This window comes from Lathyrus oleraceus, chromosome 7 (genome assembly GCF_024323335.1).
Source record: "Lathyrus oleraceus cultivar Zhongwan6 chromosome 7, CAAS_Psat_ZW6_1.0, whole genome shotgun sequence".
Lineage (NCBI taxonomy): Eukaryota > Viridiplantae > Streptophyta > Magnoliopsida > Fabales > Fabaceae > Lathyrus > Lathyrus oleraceus.
In genome coordinates, this window is record NC_066585.1 from 374,284,882 (window position 1) to 374,305,545 (window position 20,664).

Consider the following 20,664-nt stretch of genomic DNA (forward strand, 5'->3'; position numbering starts at 1 on the left):
CCCAGGCATAGAATATCGAGACTCATAATCGGTGAACTTCTTACTGAGGTAGTAAATAGCATATTCTTTTTTAACATATTCATCTTGCTGACCAAGAATACAACCCATACTCTCTTCAAGCACACTCAAATACATGATCAAAGGTCTTCTTCAACAAGCGAAGATAGAATCAGAGGCTCAAGTAGATATTCTCTGATATTGTCAAAAGCTTTCTGGAAATCCTCGTTCCAATCACAAGACTGATCTTTCTGAAGGAGCTTAAATATAGGTGCACATGTGGCAGTCATGTGTGATATAAATCTTGAGATATAGTTCAAGCGTCCGAGAAAACCTCTGACTTGCTTCTCAGTTTTGGGCGCAAGTGTAGCGGTAAATTCATGACCGTTAAGATATGGATAAACTTAATGTCAATAAAACCAGAGTCGCCACCGCGCTTTTATTGTTTCCAAAGGAAAACGGAAAAGTATGAACAAAACCCAAAGATAAGAAGTTTTCAAATCAAAACTAATAAAATTCCAAAGATTACAGGTAAGGGGGTTGGTTACACAGAGGGAAGGTGTTAGCATCCAAAGTGTCCTAGGTACTCCTATGGAGTCCTTTTCTTATGTGTGCATGTGTTTTAGTATAAAATGATGTTTGAAATAAATAGAGTGTGGGAATGAGAAAAGATTTCATTGATTATATTTTTGTGTTTGACAAGACCTTCAGACTTATGCCTATGTACCAACATAAAAATGAGGGATAAAAACCTCGTAGTTCGTGGTAACAATTTTAAAATGAGTTGATTGCTTTTAACAAAAATTTAAATTTTAAAGAGGCACAAAGGGCCTAAAAGTGTTTGCATGAGGTTTTAATTTTTTTTGTCTTTTGAAATTTTAAGTCAATATGGTTAAATTCATTTACAAGTTTGATTAAGAAAAGAGGGTAAAAATGCAATGGCATAAGGCCAAGGTTTCTAATTTGCAATATAGAGTCTAAGTTAGAAATCACAAGCAAAGAATATTTTTGAATAGAGGGGAGAGATTTGAAATTTAAGAAATGAGAGGAGATGAAGACACTAATCCTAAGCAAAAATTTCAAAGTTAAGAGTTGAAAAGATCCGACCAATGAGATGCAATCCAATAGACAAGAATGTCATATAGAAACCCACTTTTCCTTTGGACTTTAAAATCAAGCAATATAAATACACAAGTAGCAAGATGCAGAGAAAGGCATCATATAAAGATAGCCACATTCAAGCTCGCAACTCCACAGTTTTCTTCATAATCTTCCCCATGTATCAGATGACATACTCATTGAATGGCTCAGAATAAGGCATTAGACATAGGTTGAAAGTAACATTTGCATCAAGACCATGTTGCAGATGAACTCGAGTGGATCTCAATACTTGGATCAGATGAAAGCTCACATCACAATGACTTGGTTTCAGAAATGTTGGCATTGGCCAAGTCCTTTTACATAGGGAATGTTGCCTAATTCTATGTCCAAAACTCAGATCAAATCCAACAGTCCACACAAACATTTTTAGGGGTTTTTGTTGTTTATTATGTACTTTAAGGTCCTAAGACCACAAACATAAACAAGGTACACAAACAAATATATAGAATCACAATATATGGCTCAAGTGAGCAAAGTGAAAATGACATTAAAAATAAACAAGTTAGGTGATATGTATAATGACAAATGATAAATGGCTTGAATTTAAAATGCATAAAGTAAATGACTTGAAATTTAAAAGTTAGTCAAATGATAGTTGATTAGAAGTTAGTGAAGTTTTGCCTTTTAATTGTTTAAGTCATTCTTTGGAGAACACTCAACCCTATATTCACAAGCATGGATCCTTGAACCAAGACATCTTCCAAAGGAAGGGAAAAAGGCCAAGTTTCCACACAATACCATGAGAGGGGGGAGACTTACAATCTCACTTACTAGAATGTTATTCCTTTTGTATCAAAATTTAGCGCTATGTTAAGCAATAGTAATTGGACTTACGTAGATGTCACAACTATCTGAGGCAGGGCAATAGAAATTTTTGTGTTAATGCATGTTAGAGATATGGTATAATAAACCATACTCCTAAAACATACCACACACAAAAAGAAAATGATCTAAGGGTGGACCTAATCTCATTCATACTTGTATTGGTTCATGAACCAATTAGCCTTAGGATATTGAGATGTCATTGGCCAATGAGAGGAATGGGATAGAAAGAGATTAAAGATGAAGAGGGAAGGGAGATGAGACAAACATAAATTGGTCATGGGAGGAATTTTATCAAATTAAAATCATTCATTCATTTTGGGAGATGAAATGTACATTTCATCAATCCCCTAAATCCAATGATTTTAATCCAACAAAAGTCAAATCAACCTTGACCAGGGCCCAAACACAATAGTCAAACTCCACAAGTCAATAAAAATGGCTCAACAGAATTATTTCAGTTAAACAAATTAAAAAAATCAATAAAAAATGCATTAAATTAAATTATGTTTTATCAAAAACCTAAAACCTCTTCAAAACACCAAATAAAATGGCCAAGAGATTTATCATAGGCCAAACAAGGTCAAAGGACCTTGGAGAAAAAATTTCTTTATTTTTGAAAAGTCAGAAGTATTTTTAAACAATTAAATCATGAAAAATATCAATATTGATCCAAAAAATAATTTTAATTCAGAAAAAGAAAGAGGAAAATATTTGAAATTTTTTGGTGAAAGTCCCACATTTTTTGGATCAATAATGAAATTAATATGAATTAATTCAAAAATACGTGGACCATCCGATCTCCCTCATTAATTGAGGTGGTAGATCAGATGGTTCAACGCGTGCATTCCACATGGACCCTAGTCAACTGAGGAGAACGCATGGTAATCAGAACCAATGCACAGGATTAAAACAATATAAATGGATCCTATGGTTGAGATGCTTCCAACATATCGCCGGAGCCAGAGCACCAGTCTTCTTCTCCTGTGGATCTCACCGGACTGGTCCACCTTCAACCATCACCAAAATGAAAAAGCAAGACATGGTTTTAGAGAAAAAATGCTCAGGAGCTCGATTTTGGCCTCAATTTTGTCTAACTCCAAGTATATGAGAAGATACAGGAAGTTGAATTTTGAGGATCATGAACTGAGTTGCTTCGATTTGACCTCAAATAAACTCAATCTTGTTGCCTACATTTGTAGGACTTCAGACAACCAAAAATCAACAAGAATAGTGGAGAATTGAGAGAGAATCAAAGAGGAGAAGTTTATGAAAAATCACCTTTGAGTTGATCCAATTTCACTTGATCTTGATCTGGACTTGATTGCTTTCTCCTCCTCTTGTTTGCAGAAACCAAATGGAATGAAAATGGAAGTGAATTTCTGGAGTTTGAACTTCCCAACAGATGGTGAAGTTCAAACTCGATTTCAAGAGAAATCTCATAAAATTATATGGCAGTGAGGGTTTGAAGTGGTCTAGCAAAGCTTGTGCAGGGTGTTGATCATGAATTTGAAGCCTTAACCTTGTTTAAATAGGCAATGTGTTTGATATTTGCACCACTTGAAAATTGGATAAAATTAGCAACTTCCTTGCATGGGTGCATGGGTAATCATTTGGGCCTCAAGAGTGATGTAATCCACTTCCAAATCGTGTACAAAGTCTGTTGAAACCATCATGTGTAAGCATGCAAATGGAAATGATCATGTGAAGTTCAATCTTGCCAAAACACTTCCCATAATGAAGACATGAGTAAGTCCTTCAGTTTTAGTCCAAATGAGATGATATTGGATGTTTTAGAAAGGTGACGTCAAGGGGAACAAGTTTCATGTCGAACACTTTTTCATTTGAAGCTTGGATCATGATGAATTCTGAGGTGGAAGTTTGGGAAATCAAACATATTTGAAAAATTTCTAAGTCCCGAGTCAAATGTTCACTTCTTCCACCTTGAATAACTTTTTCTATGGACTTCAAATGAGAACAGTTCCTTCATCAAAGTTGTAGCTCTTTCAAACGTATTAAATTTGGTAAGAAATTTTACCTCATTTGAATTTGTGATGAAGGAGTTATGCATTTTAGAAGTTGAGGAAAATCACTTGTTCAATGGTATTGGTCCAAAATGACCTATAATGTTTCCTCTTGGCATATGCATTTACAAGTTGAATTTTCACTTACTCCAAACATCAATATTGAAGTAGACATATGGAATTTGATAATGAAATTTTAATGGATTTCATATCATAAAAATTGAGCAAGTTATGGTCTTGGGAAGTTGACATCCACAATAGGGTTTAGACAAAATGACCTATAATCTTTCATCATAAAAAATGACTTTACAAGAAAAACTAGCTCTTTACCTCAACATTAAAGTTGTTTGGAATGATATCTAGAGTAACGTTTCTCTTGGAATTATTTTAATATGACAAAAATTGTAGGAGATAGGGTCTAGGGAACCCCAGTTTTGACCAACTGACTTTCTCTGGTCAACCACCATGAACCAACTTGCTAGCTTGACATTCTCTTGACTTTTGGGACTCATGGAGGATCACATATGCATAAGATGATGTAAGGTGAAGTATCCCTTGAAATATTTGATCAATTGTTGAAGAAACTTGTTGAAGAAGTCACACAAGATACCAGATGAATTAGGGTTTCATAGGCAAACAAACTTCAAACCCTTGATGATTTCTTGATCAAAATAACATGTGAAGATCATGGGGATCCATATATTATACTTAGAGCCAATGTAAACCAATTCTTGATTGAGCTCCTTGCAATGAGGGTCTTAAACCCTAGATATGAGCTTGCTTGAGCATAGGTGAGCACACACACTGCCTACAAAAGAGTTAAACTTATAATGACATATTTTTGGTATTTTTGTTAGTAAATAATGAAAAATAAAGTATGATACAATCAAAAGTGCTTGGTGATCTCTCCCAATGCAAACACAATGAATGAGGGGTAATGAGGATACCAAGGTGTGATCCTAATGCTAATGCATATGATGAGAATAGCATGAGGGATCTTAGGGTCAAAATTGGAGTCTTACAGCTTCCCCTATTTAAGGACGTTCTAGCTGAGGAGATGAAGGTTAAAATCTTTGTATCAACTCAGTAGAATAGGCTTAAATAACAACAATAGAAACAAATTTTGGTCCCTAAGAGACCTCATGATGCATATGATATGAAATGTTGAAAATAATCTTTGTGGGGAAAAGGTTGCCACAAAGGTAAAGAATCCGGAGAGACTAAAAGTCCGCAGGAGCATAATGTGTTCCATAAGGAGAACTCACTGGGGAGACAGAGACTCTAGGGGATAAAAGATACGCGTAGGCCAAGCTACGACTTAAAACTTCTGGGGGACACGAGAGATTCCATGAAAATAAATCGATGGAAAGACTTAGCCAGGGATAAAAGGAAAATCTGCAAGGGAAACGGGTAGATCGGAACAAAGCTGAAATACTCGAACCAAACAGGGAAAGGCGATTTCACTGGGGAAATACGCACTCAAACTCAACTGGGGAAGAGGTAATCTTCAACACAGGAGTAACAGAAATGTATTATCCACTACCGATTACTGGGTACGGGGATAACAAGTTCTGACATGGAGGACACCCGTCACCGGTTAGGGTAGACATATCAAGGATGACTCGCTGAAGGACCGCCAGAGGTTGTATTCATTACCGGTTACTGGGTAAGAATGAACTATTGGGAAAAGCGAAAATAGGGTTTACAACTACTGGTTATTAGGCAGAAAACCAAAGAGAGAGAATATTCATCACTGGTTAAAGTGATCATATCAAGGATAGACTCAAAAGGAAGGATATTCGTCATCAATTAAGATGAACATATCAAGGATAGACTTTCGGAGAAAGCAGGAATTACATCTATCAATTACTGGAATGAATACCGAAAAAAGGATATCTGTCACCGGTTAGGATGACCATATCAAGGATAGACTCTGAGGGGAGTAATAAGAATTACATCTATCAGTTACTCGATAGAAAACCAAAAGAGAGAATATCTGTCACCGGTTAAAGTGAGCATATCAAGGATAGACTCTACAAGGGGAAGCAGGATTTACAACTACCGATTACTAGGAAGAAAACCGCAAGGAAGAGGAAATCCGAAATCAATTAGGATGAACATATCAAGTATTAACCCTCTGGGGGAAAGAAATAGGGATTACAACTACATTTTTACTGGGTAGAACACCATAAAGATAAGTATCTGTCATGGTTAGGATGAACATATCAAGGATAAACTCAAAGCAGGGGAAGAAAATATTTGTCATCGGTTAGGATGAACATATCAAGGATAGACTTCCTGGGGAAACGTGAAAACGAACCCACTGGGGAAAAAGGTTACTCTTGCCGGGTATTGGGCAAGAGTAAAATACTCTCAAATCAATAAGAATATTACCAGTTACTGGGTAATAGACTCTCAAGGGGACCACAAGCATCTATCTAGGTAAGATCTAGAAAGAAGCGGTCAATCAAATACTCAACCCAGTGAGGATATAACTCGGGGGGAGTGGCTCCATCCAGATAATCAACTGGGGAGGAAACTTAAATAATAATCATCCACGAGGAAATAACTCAGTGGGGAATGAGAAAGGTTAAAATCTTTCTGCTTTGGGGGCTGACAGTCTATAATTGAAAGAGGTCAAACATACCAAATCTGCGTGGAGAAAAGGACACCACCATAGCAGAGGATCAGAGAAATAATGAATCACAAAGTGTAATAATAATACAATAATGAAATCTATGAATGTATATGTATATGTATATGTATATGTATATGTATATGTATATGTATATGTATATGTATATGTATATGTATATGTATATGTATATGTATATGTATATGTATATATGATGATTATGCTGACAAAACGATCATAAAGGATACAACTGTCGCCGGTTTGAATCATCAATACAACGCTCGGCCAATCTCATTAGGAGGGAACCAACTGGAAGAGGAGAATGCGAATCAACAGTCTCGAAGGCTCAACCTTGGTTGGGGAAGAGGGAAGATCTGCTGAGAAGCTACACTACCAACTCTTCAGGGAATTTCAGGTCAACACCATATCAAATGGGAGACAACCTTGCAGAGGATCCAACATACTGCTCTAGAATCAGTGTTGAACGAGATCCACTGGAGACCTGAAGGGAAACAAGAATCTGTGTTGAATCTAATGCAAACTGTTGAGACATCTCGCCTACAACACAAGGGAGGCCATCACAAACTCAACTAGGGAAACCAACAAAAATTGGCCGGAGATGTCGAAACGTTGCTGGGGAAAACACAGAGGTTACTCCAACTACTTGGGGAAAACTAGCAATGCTTCGCATTTTAGGGCTTACCGATTTTCAGACCACTGTTGATATTCCTCAAATGAAATCGATCGCTCTTAAAGTATCTGCTTTTATTATTTAAGAAAACATGATTTTGATTTAAAATTTAATTTCAAAATGATCATCATAAAATTTAAATCTACTTGGCTGAAAGATAAATAAGAGTAGAAATAATTGGATAAAAAACTCAACTTTATTTAATAGAGTGGTAGTCTGTAAATGAAAAGACTCCATAGATCTTTACAAAATTTAAAAAATTGTAATTTTCATCGAAAAGGGCTAGATTGAATACAATGATCACTAATCCTTCCATAAACTTTGATATTCGCTGTGCTCTTGGCTTCGGTTGATGATGAATCAGAACCAAATGACGTGCTCAAGAATATCTTCAAGACTGAAGATCAACAGAATGCAGTTACTTGCCATGATCCCTAATTTTCCATAAATTTCCCCAAGATGGAGTACTCAATTTATCGGGATAATATTTATGTTTTATGTCTCTACCTTTTGCCTGGATTGCCCTTTTAGGTTTTCAATCCATCGAGAATCTCATTTTTTGCCTAAGCCGCCCTTTCGGGTTTTCAACTTAGCTAGATGTTCTTTTCTTTTTTAAGCGAAGTATTTCTTGACTGCATCGGCATTCACAGGACGCGTGAACTCTTCAGCATCCATAGTTGGAAGAATCAAAGCACCGCCTAAAAAGGCTCTCTTAACAATGTATGGGCCTTCATAATTAGGAGTCCATTTGCCCCTAGAATCTGGTTTAAAGGATAGAATCTTCTTGTGCACAAGGTTACCTTCTCTGAACACACGAGGTCTGACCTTCTTATCAAACGCTTTCTTCATTCTTTGCTGATATAACTGACCATGACACATGGCAGTCAACCTCTTTTCTTCGATCAAATTCAACTGGTCATACTTGGTCTGACACCATTCAGCTTCTGTCAACTTGGCTTCCATCCGGACACACAATGATGGGATCTCAACCTCTACTGGGAGCACAACTTCCATACCATAAACAAGTCAGAAAGGGGTTGCCCCTGTTGAAGTGCGGATGGATGTACGATACCCGTGCAAAGCAAATGGGAGCATTTCATGCCAATCCTTGTACGTCACAACCATCTTCTAGATGATCTTCTTGTTGTTCTTGTTCGCAACTTCAACATCCCCATTCATCTTGGGTTTGTGTAGCAGTAAATTCATGATCATCAAGCTATGCATAAGCTAGACATCAATTAAACCAGAGTCACCACCGCGCTTTTATTGTTTCCAAGAGAAAAGGGAAAAGTACGAACAAAACCCAAAAGATAATAAGTTTTCAAATCAAAACTAATAAAATTCCAGAGATTACAAGTAAGGGGTTGGTTACACAGAGGGAAGGTGTTAGCACCCAAAGTGTCCAAGGTACTCCTAGGGAGCCCTTTTTTGTGTGGATATTTGTTTTTTTACAAAATGATGTTTGCAATAAATAGAATGGAGGGATGAGAAAAGAATTCATTAATTATATTTTTGTGTTTGGCAAGACCTTCGGACTTGTGCCTATGTACCAACATAAAAATGAGGGATCAAAAACTCATAGTTCGTGGTAACAATTTCAATGTGAGTGCATTGCTTTTAACAAAACTTTAAGTTTAACAAAGGCACAAAAGGCCTAAAAAGGTTTGAATGAGTGTTATTTATTTTTGGATTTTCGAAAATTTAAGTAACGTATAGTTAGCTTTATTTGCAAGTTTGATTAAGAAAATAAGTTTGAAAATGCAATGGCATAAGGCCAAAGTTTGTAATTCGCAAAATGGTCTAAGTTTTGAAAACAAACACAAGCAAAGAATATTTTAAAAGGAGGGAGAGATTTGAAATTAAAGAAATGGGGAGGAGATGAAGAGATTAATTCTAAGCACAAATTTATTAGTTAAGAGTTGAAAAGATCTGACCAATGGGCTGCAATCTAACAAACAAGAATGTCATATAGAAACCCAAATCTCCCTTGGACTTTAGAATCAAGCAATATCAATACACAAATAGCAATATGAAGAGCAAGGCATCAAATAAAGATATCCACGTCCAAGCTTAGCAACTCCATGATCTTCTTCCAAATTCCCATATATCAAATGACTTCAAAGATGGCATTAGACACAAGTTCAAAGTAACAACTTTAAGTATGATAATGTTGCAGATGAACTCAAATGGATCTCCCATATTGCATCAGATGAATGCTCACTTTACAAGAAATTGGTTTCATGAAAATTGGCATTGGCCAAGTCCTTTGCATAGGTGTAGCCTAAATTCTAAGTCCAATAGTCTCAGACCGAACCAACAGTCCACACAACATGTTTTTTAGGGTTTTTTTGTTCTTATTATGTACATTAAGGTCAAAAGACCTCAGAAACAAACAAGTATATACAAACACAAAATATCACAAATTATGGCCCAAATGGGCAAAGTAAAAATGGCATTAAAATAAACAACTTGATTGGTATGAATAGTGACAAATGAATAAAAGCTCAAAATTTAAAGTGCATAAAAGTAAATGACTTGAAATTAAATGTTAGTTATTAGTTGATTAGAAGTTAGTATTGCTTTTGCTTTGTCTTGGTTAAGTCATTCTTTGGAGAACACTCAACCCACTTGTCAGAAGCATGGATCCTTGAACCCAAACATCTTCCAAAGGAAGGAAAAAATGCCAAGTTTCCACACAATACCATGAAAGAGGGGAGACTAATAATCTCACTTACTAGAATGTTATGCCTTTTTGTGTCACAAATTTAGCGTTATGTTAAGCAATCGTAATTGGACTTATGTAGAAGTCACAACTATTTGAGGTCGGGCAATAGAATTTTGGTGTTAATGCATGTTAGAGACATAGTATAATGGACTATGCTCATGAAACATACCACACACAAAAAGAATATGCAAAGTGGTGGACTTAATCTCATCCATACTCATGTTGATTTTGCAATCAACTAGCATTAGGATATTTGAGATATCATAGGTCCATGACATAAATGAATAAAGAAGGGTAATGAGATGGAGAGGGAGAGGGGATGGAATCAACACAAATTGTTCAAAGGAGGACTTTTATCAAATTAAAATCCTTCATTCCTTTTTGGAGATGAGATGTACATTTCATCAATCCCCTAAATCCAATGATCTTAACTCAACATAGTCAAATCAACCTTGACCAAGACCCAACAGCACAAGTCAAACTCAATAAGTCAATTAAAATGGCTCTACACAATTTATTTGGCAATTAATCAATTAAAAATAATTAAAATATGCATTAAATTAAATTATGGTTGATCAATTTCCTAAAACCTCATCAAAACACCAAAGAAATGGCCATGAGATTTATCATAGGTCAAGCAAGGTAAAAGGACCTTAGAGAATTTTTTTTTATCATTTTTAGAAACTTAAAACTATTTTTAAAAAATTAAAAATATTCACAAAAATCAATTAAATCATGAAAAATAATTTTAATTCAGAAAATGAAAGAGGAATTTATTTTAATTTTTTTTGGTGAAACTCTCCTATTTTTTGGACAAATATTAAAATTAATATGAATTAATGAAAATACCATAAATAAACTGAAAATCAAATAATCAGAAAAAACATGGACCACTTGATCTCCCTCATTAATTGAGGTGGCAGATCAAGTGGCCACAAACGCGCAATCCATGATAGAGTTGAGTCAGCGCGCCACAAGAGTGGTAATCAAAATCAACGCTCGTGACTAAAACAATTTGAATAGATCATGTGGCTCTGGGCCTCGCCAACTCACCACTAGAGCAAACCTCTGGTCACCTTCTCAGGCGAGCCTCGCCAGTCTGGTCCAATCAAAACCATCACTAAAATAAAAAAGAAGGACATGATTTTGAAGTAAAAATGGCACTGAGCACGAATATGACCTCAATTTATCCTAACTCCAAGTATATTGAGAGATACATGGAATTGAAATTTGAGGTGTATGATCTGAGTTGATCTAATTTAACCTCAAAGCAACTCAATCTTCTTGCCTACATTGGTGGGACTTCAGACAACCAAGGAACCAAGAGAATTATTGAGAATTGAGTGAGAATCGAAGAGATGAAAAATTATGGAAAATACCTTCAATGCAGTCTAGAATTCGATTGCTCTTGCTTTGATTCTTGCTTGATCTTACTCAGGAAGCTTGCAAAAGTAGACTAGAATCAACCAAAGGCTATGGATCCCTGGAGTTTTGAATCTCAAAACAGTGATATTCAAACTTAATTTACAAAGAAAATTCTCAGGATTATCTTCTCAAATGGAAGGGTTTGGGATCTTGGAGCAAAGTTGGCGCGAAGGGATGCTCAATTATGAACCTAGAGGCCTCTATTTATAGCTGAATCACATGTTATTTGCACCTTCAAATTGAACTTCCAAATTTGGCAATGGATGATGCATGCTTGCGTGGGCGTGCACATGCCTATGAAGTCACTCCTTTAGGTCCATAATCAAGTATGAATGAGTCTGAAATCAACTTGGAATGCAAGGCAAATGTGTACAACTGTTTGAAGTTTTGATTTTTCCAAATGATGATGCCATGTTCAAGCCATGCGCAGACCATCCAAATCTTGTCCAAAATGGATGCAATTGGACTTTTTGGAAAGTTTAGATCAAGAGGAACAACTATTATGTTAAACACGTTTCCATTTGAAACTTGTATCATCGTGAATTTTGAGGTGGAAGTTTGGAAATTTTAACATATCAAACATTTTTCTAAGTGTCAAGCCATATGTTCACTTATTCCACCTTGGCTAACGTTTTGTGTGAGCTTCAAATGAGAAACGTGTCTTCATAAAAGTTGTATCTATTTCAAATACCTCCAAAATGGTCACAAATTTGACCTCATTTGGATTTAAAATGAATGAGTTATCCATTTTTGAAGTTGAGGAAAATGACTTGTTCAATGGTATTGGTCCAAAATGACCTATAATGTATTCTCATATCACATGCTCATAAAAGTTGAATTATCTCTTCCTCCAAACATAAAAGTTGAAGTATACACCTTGAATTGGATTGTTCAACTTGGAAGTCTTTCATCTCATAAAAATTGAGCAAGTTATGGCCTTCGGAAATTGACCTCCAAATTAGGGTTTAGACAAAATGACATATAATCTTTCAACATAAAAAATAACTTTCCAAGAAAAAATAGATATAGACCTCATCATTAAAGTTGTTTGGAATGTCATTTAGAGTAACTTTTCTCTTGGAATCATTTTCATATGATAAAAAGTGTTGGAGATAGGGTCTAGGGGACCCCAGTTTTGATCAGATGAAATCCTTTGGTCAACCACCATAAACCAACTTGCTAACTTGCCATTCTCTTGACTTTTGGGACTCATAGGGGATCATATATTCATAAGATGATGAAATTTGAAGTATCCCTTGAATTATTTGATCAAATGTTGAAGAAGCTTGGTGAAGAAGTTACACAAGATACCCAAATGAACTAGGGTTTCCAAGGCAAACCAAATCCAAACTCTTGATGCTTTCTTGACCAAAATAACATGTAAAGATAATAGGGACTCATATATGATGTCTAAATCCGTTTTAGACCAATTTTTGATTGAGCTCTTAGCCATGAGGGTCTTAAACCCTATATATAAGCTTGATGGATCAAAGGTGATCATGTGCCTTACCTACAAAAAAAATAGACAAATGCAAAGACATATTTTTGGTATTTTGGTTAGTAAAGATGATAAAATACAAAGTATGATACAATCATATGGTTCTTGGTGATCTCTCCCAATGCAAACCCATTGAATGAGGGGTAAGATGGATTCCAAGGTATGATCCCAATGCCTAATGCATATGATGAGATAGCATGAGGGATCTTAGGGTCAAAATTTGGGTCTTACAGCTGCCCCTATTTATGGACATTCTAACTGAGGAGGTGAAGGTTAAAATCTTCGTATCGACTCAGTAGAATGGGGTTAAATAACAACATATAGGAACAAATGTTGGTCCCTAAGAGACCTCATGATGCATATGATATGAATGTTAAAAGAAATCTTTGTGGGGAAATGTTTCCACAAAGGAAAAGAATTCAGAGAGACCGAAGATCCGTAGGAGCGTAATGCATCCCATAAGGAAAACTCAATGGGGAGATAGAGACTCTGAGAGGCGTAAATGGCTATGCGTAGGCCAGGCTACGACTTAAAAATTACTGGGGAACTGATTCGCTGTCGCACACGGGTCAAAACGAGTAATTAGAAAACTGTAGTTTAGCGGAAGCGATAACTCGAGTATCGTATCGCAAGGATTCTTGTACTATTGTTAACCTAATGAAATTGGTTTAAGGGGGGTTTATGTTTTAGTGATCGATTTAGAAAACAAAGCAAAAAAAGTGATTAAAATAAGTGATTATAAAATAAGTGATTATAAAATAAGTCAATCTACTATTTTTGGTTTCCGGCTAATCACTGGTTTTTACCTACCAATTCCCTTGGCGGCTTTGATCTCTATTCGATTCAATTTTGATTGACAAGTGCAATAGATATATGACAGATTTATATTCCTATATTTCGAATTAAGCAAACGGATGAATACAATCATGAATTAAGAAAACACGATTTACAAACGCAATTTAACGACAAAGCGACGAAAGCGGCGATTAACAGTTAGGAATGCAATCATACAAATTTAATCAAAACCATTCCATAAGATACTGATTAAGAAAATGAAATTTCATAGAATAGAATTGAAAGAGAACGAAATTAAATTGATAGAATAAAAACCTCAAAGCCTTGGAAATTCCGTTACAGCAGATTGACTCTAGAATATTAGTTCCTCTTCATGATCGTACAAAAGAAAAAAGTTATCGTGAATAATGTGTAAAATGCTCCAGTGCAACACCTGCTCCTTTTAAACAAAATAAGGGTTGCACTTATAATTCAAACTGGACCGGAAAACCTAAATTCGGCCCAGACAAAAATATCACTAATCTGAATCATCGATGCAATTCCTAGCCAATCCACTAAAGAGGGAAATAACTACTGGAGAAAAGTTCAAACATATCACAGGCTCAACCCTAGCTGGGGAGGAAAGGAAGAGATCTGTTGAGGAAGCTACTATCAACTATGCGGGGAGTTTTAGGTCAACACCATATCAAAAGGGAGACAACCCTGCAGGGGATAAACACAAATAGCTGCTCAGAAACTAGGATGAAACTCTGATTGGGAACAAATCTGATGGCGACTTGCGGGGAATCAAAATTCTGCCGAAATTTGTTATAATGATGTGTCTGCAACACGAGGGAGGACAATCACAAACTCAGCTGGGGATAACGGCAAATTAACCAGCTGGGGAAATCAACAAACATCGGATGACAACATACTGCCGGGGATGAAAGAGGAAACATAACAACTACTTGGGGAACCCAATAATGTTTCACACTTAGGGCTTACCGCTTTCAAACCACCGTTGATATTCCCTTTAATGAAATTGATTGCTTAAAATTAACACTTTTATATGTTTAAAAAACTATATAATTTTGATTAAAATTAAATTTAAAAAAGTGGGCATAATAAAATTTAAATCTATTTGGCTGAATTAAATAAGAGTAGAAACAATTGGATAAAAGCTCAACTTTATTTAATAGAATGGTAGTTTGTTAATGACAAGACTCCATAGATCTTTACAAAAGTTTTAAAAATGGTAATTTACATGGAAAAGGGCTACATTGAATACAATGATCACTAATCCTTCTACCAACTCTAGATATCCACTGTGCCTTTGGCCGTAATTGGGGATCAGAATCCGATAATGTGCTCAAGAAAGCTTTCAGAACTGAAGATCAGCGGGATGCAGATACTTGCCATAATCCCTAATTGTTGCATAAATTTCCCCAAGGCGGGGTACTCAATTTATCAGGATAATTCTTTCTGTTTTTATGTCTCTAACTTTGTCCTGGATCGCCCTTTCAGGTTTTCAATCCACTGAGACCCTCATTTTTGCCTAAGCCTCCCTTTCGGGTTTTCAAATTAGCGAGTTGTTCTTTTCCTTTTAGGCGAAGTATTTCTTGACTGCATCAGCATTCACAGGACGAGTGAACTTTTCACCATCCATAGTTGTAAGAATCAAAGCACCGCCATAAAAGGCTCTCTTAACAACATATGGGCCTTCATAATTAGGAGTCCATTTGCCCTTAGAATCTGGTTTTAAAGATAGAATCTTCTTGAGCACAAGGTCACCTTCTCTGAACACATGAGGTTTGATCTTTCTATCAAATGTCTTTTTCATCTTTTGTTGATATAACTGACCATGACACATGGCCGTTAATCTCTTCTCTTCAATTAAATTCAACTGAACATACCTGATTTGACACCATTCAGTTTAAGTTAACTTAGCTTCCATCAAGACACGCAATGATGGGATCTCAACCTCTATAAGGAGCACAACTTCCATGCCATAAACAAGAGAGAAAGGGGTTTCCCATGTTGAAGTGCGGATGGATGTACGATACCCGTGCAAAGCAAATGGGAGCATCTCATGCCAATCCTTATACGTTACAACCATCTTCTAGATTATCTTCTTGATGTTTTTATTCGCAGCTTCCATAACCCCATTCATCTTAGGTCTGCAGGGAGAAGAATTATTATGTGTAATCTTGAAGTCTTTACAAAGAGCTTCCATCATATTCTTATTCAAGTTCGATCCATTAATAGTAATGATCTTACTTGGCACACCATATCGGCATATAATCTAATTCTTGATAAACCTCACAATAACTCGCTTGGTTGAATTTGCATACGATGTCGCTTCAACCCATTTTGTGAAGTAGTCAATAGCCCCCAAAATGAAGCGATGTTCGTTCGAAGGTTTGGGCTCAATCATGCCAATCATATTAATTCCCCACATGGAGAAGGGCCATGGAGAGGAAATGACATTCAGAATGTCAGAGGAACATGAATCTTATCTGCATAAATTTGACACTTGTGCATTTCTTCACAAACTTGCAACAGTCAGATTCCATTGTCATCCAATAGTAACTTGCTCGCAACATTTTCTTTGCCATTGCATGTCCATTGGAATGAGTACCAAAGGAACCTTCATGGACTTCAGTCATCAATAGGTCTGCTTCGTGTCTATCCACGCATCTAAGCAGAACCATTTCAAAATTTCTCTTGTCAAGCACATCACCATTCAGGTAGGAGTTGCCGGCTAATCATCTCAAAGTCCTTTTATCTTTTAAAGATGCCCCGGACGGGTAAATCTGACTTTGGAGGAAACATTTGATATTAAAATACCACGACTTCTCATCTTTGATATCTTCAACAACAAATACATGAGTTGGCATATCAAGATGCATTACAGTCAAATTAGGAACCTCATTCCAATACTTTACCATGATCATTGAATCCAACGATTAAAGAGCATCTGCCATCCGTTTTTCATCTTGAGGGATATGATGTAACTCAACCTTTGTAAAGAAAGTTGAAATCCTCCTCGCATAATCTCTATATGATATCAAACCGGGTTGATTTGTCTCCCATTCACCTCTGATCTGATTCATAACCAAAGTTGAATCTCCATAGACATCTAAGTACTTGATCTTGAGACCAATGGCCTCTTCTAGCCCCATAATGCAAGCTTTATACTCAACCATGTGTTTGTACACTTGAAAGTTAATCTAGCTGTAAATGGAAAATGCGTGCCTTGAGGAGTAATGATCAATGGCCTAATGCCATTACCATACTAATTAACAGCTCCATCAAATACCATGCCCCAACAGGAACCAGGTTCTGGCCTTTCTGCAAGCAATGGTTCATCACAATCTTTCATTTTCAGGTACAAGATCTCTTCATCGGGAAAATCATATTGCACTGACTGATAATCTTCAATTGGTTGGTGAATCAAATGGTCATCCAAGACACTACCTTTGGTTACTTTCTGAGATTGATATTCAATATCATACTCTGATAACAACATCTGCCAATGGGCAATCCTCCCAGTTAAAGCAGGCTTCTAAATAATATACTTGATTGGATCCATTTTGGATATCAACCAAGTGGTATGATTCAACATATACTGACGCAAACGCTTAGCAGCCCAAGCCAATGTGCAACAAGTCTTCTCACGCATAGAATACCGAGTCTCACAATCGGTGAACTTCTTACTGAGGTAGTAAATAGCATATTCTTTCTTTCCAATCTCATCTTGCTGACCTAGAACACAACCCATACTCTCTTCAAGCACAGTAAAATACATGATGAATGGTCTTCCTTCAATAGATGGAGACAGAATCAGAGGCTCAAGCAGATACTCTTTGATATTGTCAAAATCTTTATAGCAGTCTTCGGTCCAATCACAAGATTGATCTTTCCAAAGAAGCTTGAATATAGGCACACATGTGGCAGTCATAGGCGAAATGAATCTTGAGATATAACTCAAGCGGCCGAGAAAACCTCTGACTTGCTTCTCAGTTTTGGGCGCAGGCATCTCTTGTATTGCTTTGACCTTGGCAAGGTCAACTTCAATACCCTTCTTGCTGACAATAAAGCCCAACAACTTACCATAACGAACACCAAAAGTACACTTATTGGGATTCAAGCGGAGTTTATACTTCCTCAAACGTTGGAATAGCTTCAACAGATGCTCAACATTTTCTTTTTCATCAATAGATTTAGCAATCATATTATCAACATAGACTTCAATCTCTTTATGCATCATATCATGAAAAAGAGTAGACATTGCTCTTTGGTAAGTTGCACCAGCATTCTTTAAACCGAAAGGCATCACCTTATAACAGAATGTTCCCCAGGGTGTAATGAATATGGTCTTCTCCATATCTTCGGGTGCCATTTTGATCTTATTATATCCGGAAAATCCGTCCATAAATGAAAAGACATTGAATTTAGATGTATTATCTACCAACATATCAATGTGAGAGGAAAATCATCTTCCGGACTTGCTTTATTCAAATCTCTATAATCAACGCGCATACAGACTTTTCCATCCTTCTTCGGAACAGGCACAATATTAGCCACTCAATATTAGTAGTAACAAGGAATCTGACATCAATATGCTTTTACACTTCTTCTTTGATCTTTACTTCCATATCAGGATGAGTTCTCCTCAACTTCTGCTTGACTGGCGGGCATTCTGGCTTCAACGCCAATCTATGCTCCATCATCTCAAAATCCAAACCAGGCATGTCTTGGTATGACCAAGAAAACACATCTGAATACTCTCGGAGAAGATCAATCAACCCCTTCTTCACCTCTGGACACAGTCGAGACCCAATCTTGACTTCCTCCACATCATCCTCGGAACCCAAGTTGACTAACTCAATCTGCTCTTTGAATGGCTGAATGGATTTTTCCTCGTGCTCAAGTAGACGAGACAATTCATCAGATACCTCCTCATCACTTCCTTCCTCGACCTCAAACACAGGGAACTCCAAATTTGGAGAAGGAGAATGATCATTGTATTCAATGGGTTTAGAAACCAACATGCATAATGATTTGATATTTTGATTTTAGAGAAGTGATTTGTGACCAAATATTATGCAGATGGACAAGTTTATTTATTTATTTATGTTTTTTGTGATTACCATTTTTAGAATAAAGCAAAAAGTAAAAACAAAAACATCATAGATGTGGATGAATAGAATTAGATTTTATTGATGATCAAATATGAAAATGCCAAACAATGTTCACATCTCCCTTAGGCATAGGAGAAGGATTTTCAAAAATAAATAAAAGGAATTATTTAGATCGATGCATAATAATATGAACATCAACAGCAGTCCAATTGTTGCAAGCTTTTCCATGCGTCACAAAATTGGTGTAGTCTTCATCTTCATCACCCTCGATCACAATAGCTAAGTGTTGTTCATTACCATGAATGAACCCTCCTCTACGGAAACTGGGTTGCACATCTTCAACTTTAGCCACTGATGAACCTTGTTGGAATCTCAAACCGGCTCTGCTCTTGTTGTCGGGGACCTCTACCGTTCGTCCCCATTGGTCAGACTGACCATCTTCAACAATCCTTTATGCATATTTATATGAGGACATGGGTGCCCCAACTCTCTTTTCCTCAGCAATAGATAGAGCTTGGAATGAAGTTCTAATCTTATCTTTAGCTTCCACGCAAGAGAAAGACGACAGGTGGCTCACCAGCAAAGCCTTCTCCCTACCAACAATAACCAGCTTACCATTCTTGACAAATTTCAGTTTTTGATGCAACATTGAAGTAACAGCTCCTGCCTCATGAATCCATGGCCTTCCCAACTAACAGCTATAGGCCGGGTGGATATCCATTACTTGAAAATTAATTTGGAAATCACTCGGACCTATCTTCACAGGAAGGTCCAATTCACAGATCACAATCTTGCGAGAACCGTCAAAAGCTTTGACGATTACGCCACTATATCTCATAGGAGCTCCTTGGTACGACAATTTTGATAGAGTTGATTTCGGAAGTACATTCAATGAAGAATCGGTGTCAACCAACACATTTGACAGAGCATCCTCCTTGCAATTCATCGAAATATGTAGAGCCAAGTTATGATTTATACCCTCCTTAGGGAGTTCTTCATCACAAAAGCTAAGGTTGTTGCAAAAAGTGATGTTAGCTACAATATGATCAAACTGATCCACCGTAACATCATGTTCCCCATAAGCTTGCTCTAGGACTTTCTCCATGTGCTTCTCTGTATGCTTCTGAGTTCATTAGAAGAGACAACACCGAAATCTTGGAGGGAGTTTGGAGCAGCTGCTCCCCCACTTTGAACTCGTTCTTCTTGATCAATCTGAGCATCTCATCATCATCGTTAGGCTTCAAGCTGCTGGATTCACCAGACTGACACCTTGGAGCACTAACAGAATCTACCGTAGACACATCAACTTTCTTACTAATAGATATATCTTCCATGTTCTTTGGGAACACCGACCCAAAAACTCGACCACTACGGATCACCTTAGTAACATCAACTATGCTCACAACAGAACTAGTCGTAGGTAAAGCGACCTCTTAACCATTCTCTAACATGGTAGCATTGTACTGATATGGGACAACCTTATCGAATACATACGGGATGGGGCCCGCTAACCATATAACCAACGACGATACTGATATATTGTTGACATTGTTACTGATGCTGTTGTCGTACTGGATCAATACTCTTTATGGAGTTTTGAACACAGGGACTATAACATTCACATCGTCATCTACATGACGGTACTGGGTAATCTGAATCATACCTTCATCCATCAACCTCTAGATGTCTCTCTTCACAACTATATAACCTCTAGGATTGACACTGCAAATAGCACAACCATCATGGTCATGCTCACACTCTCTAACCA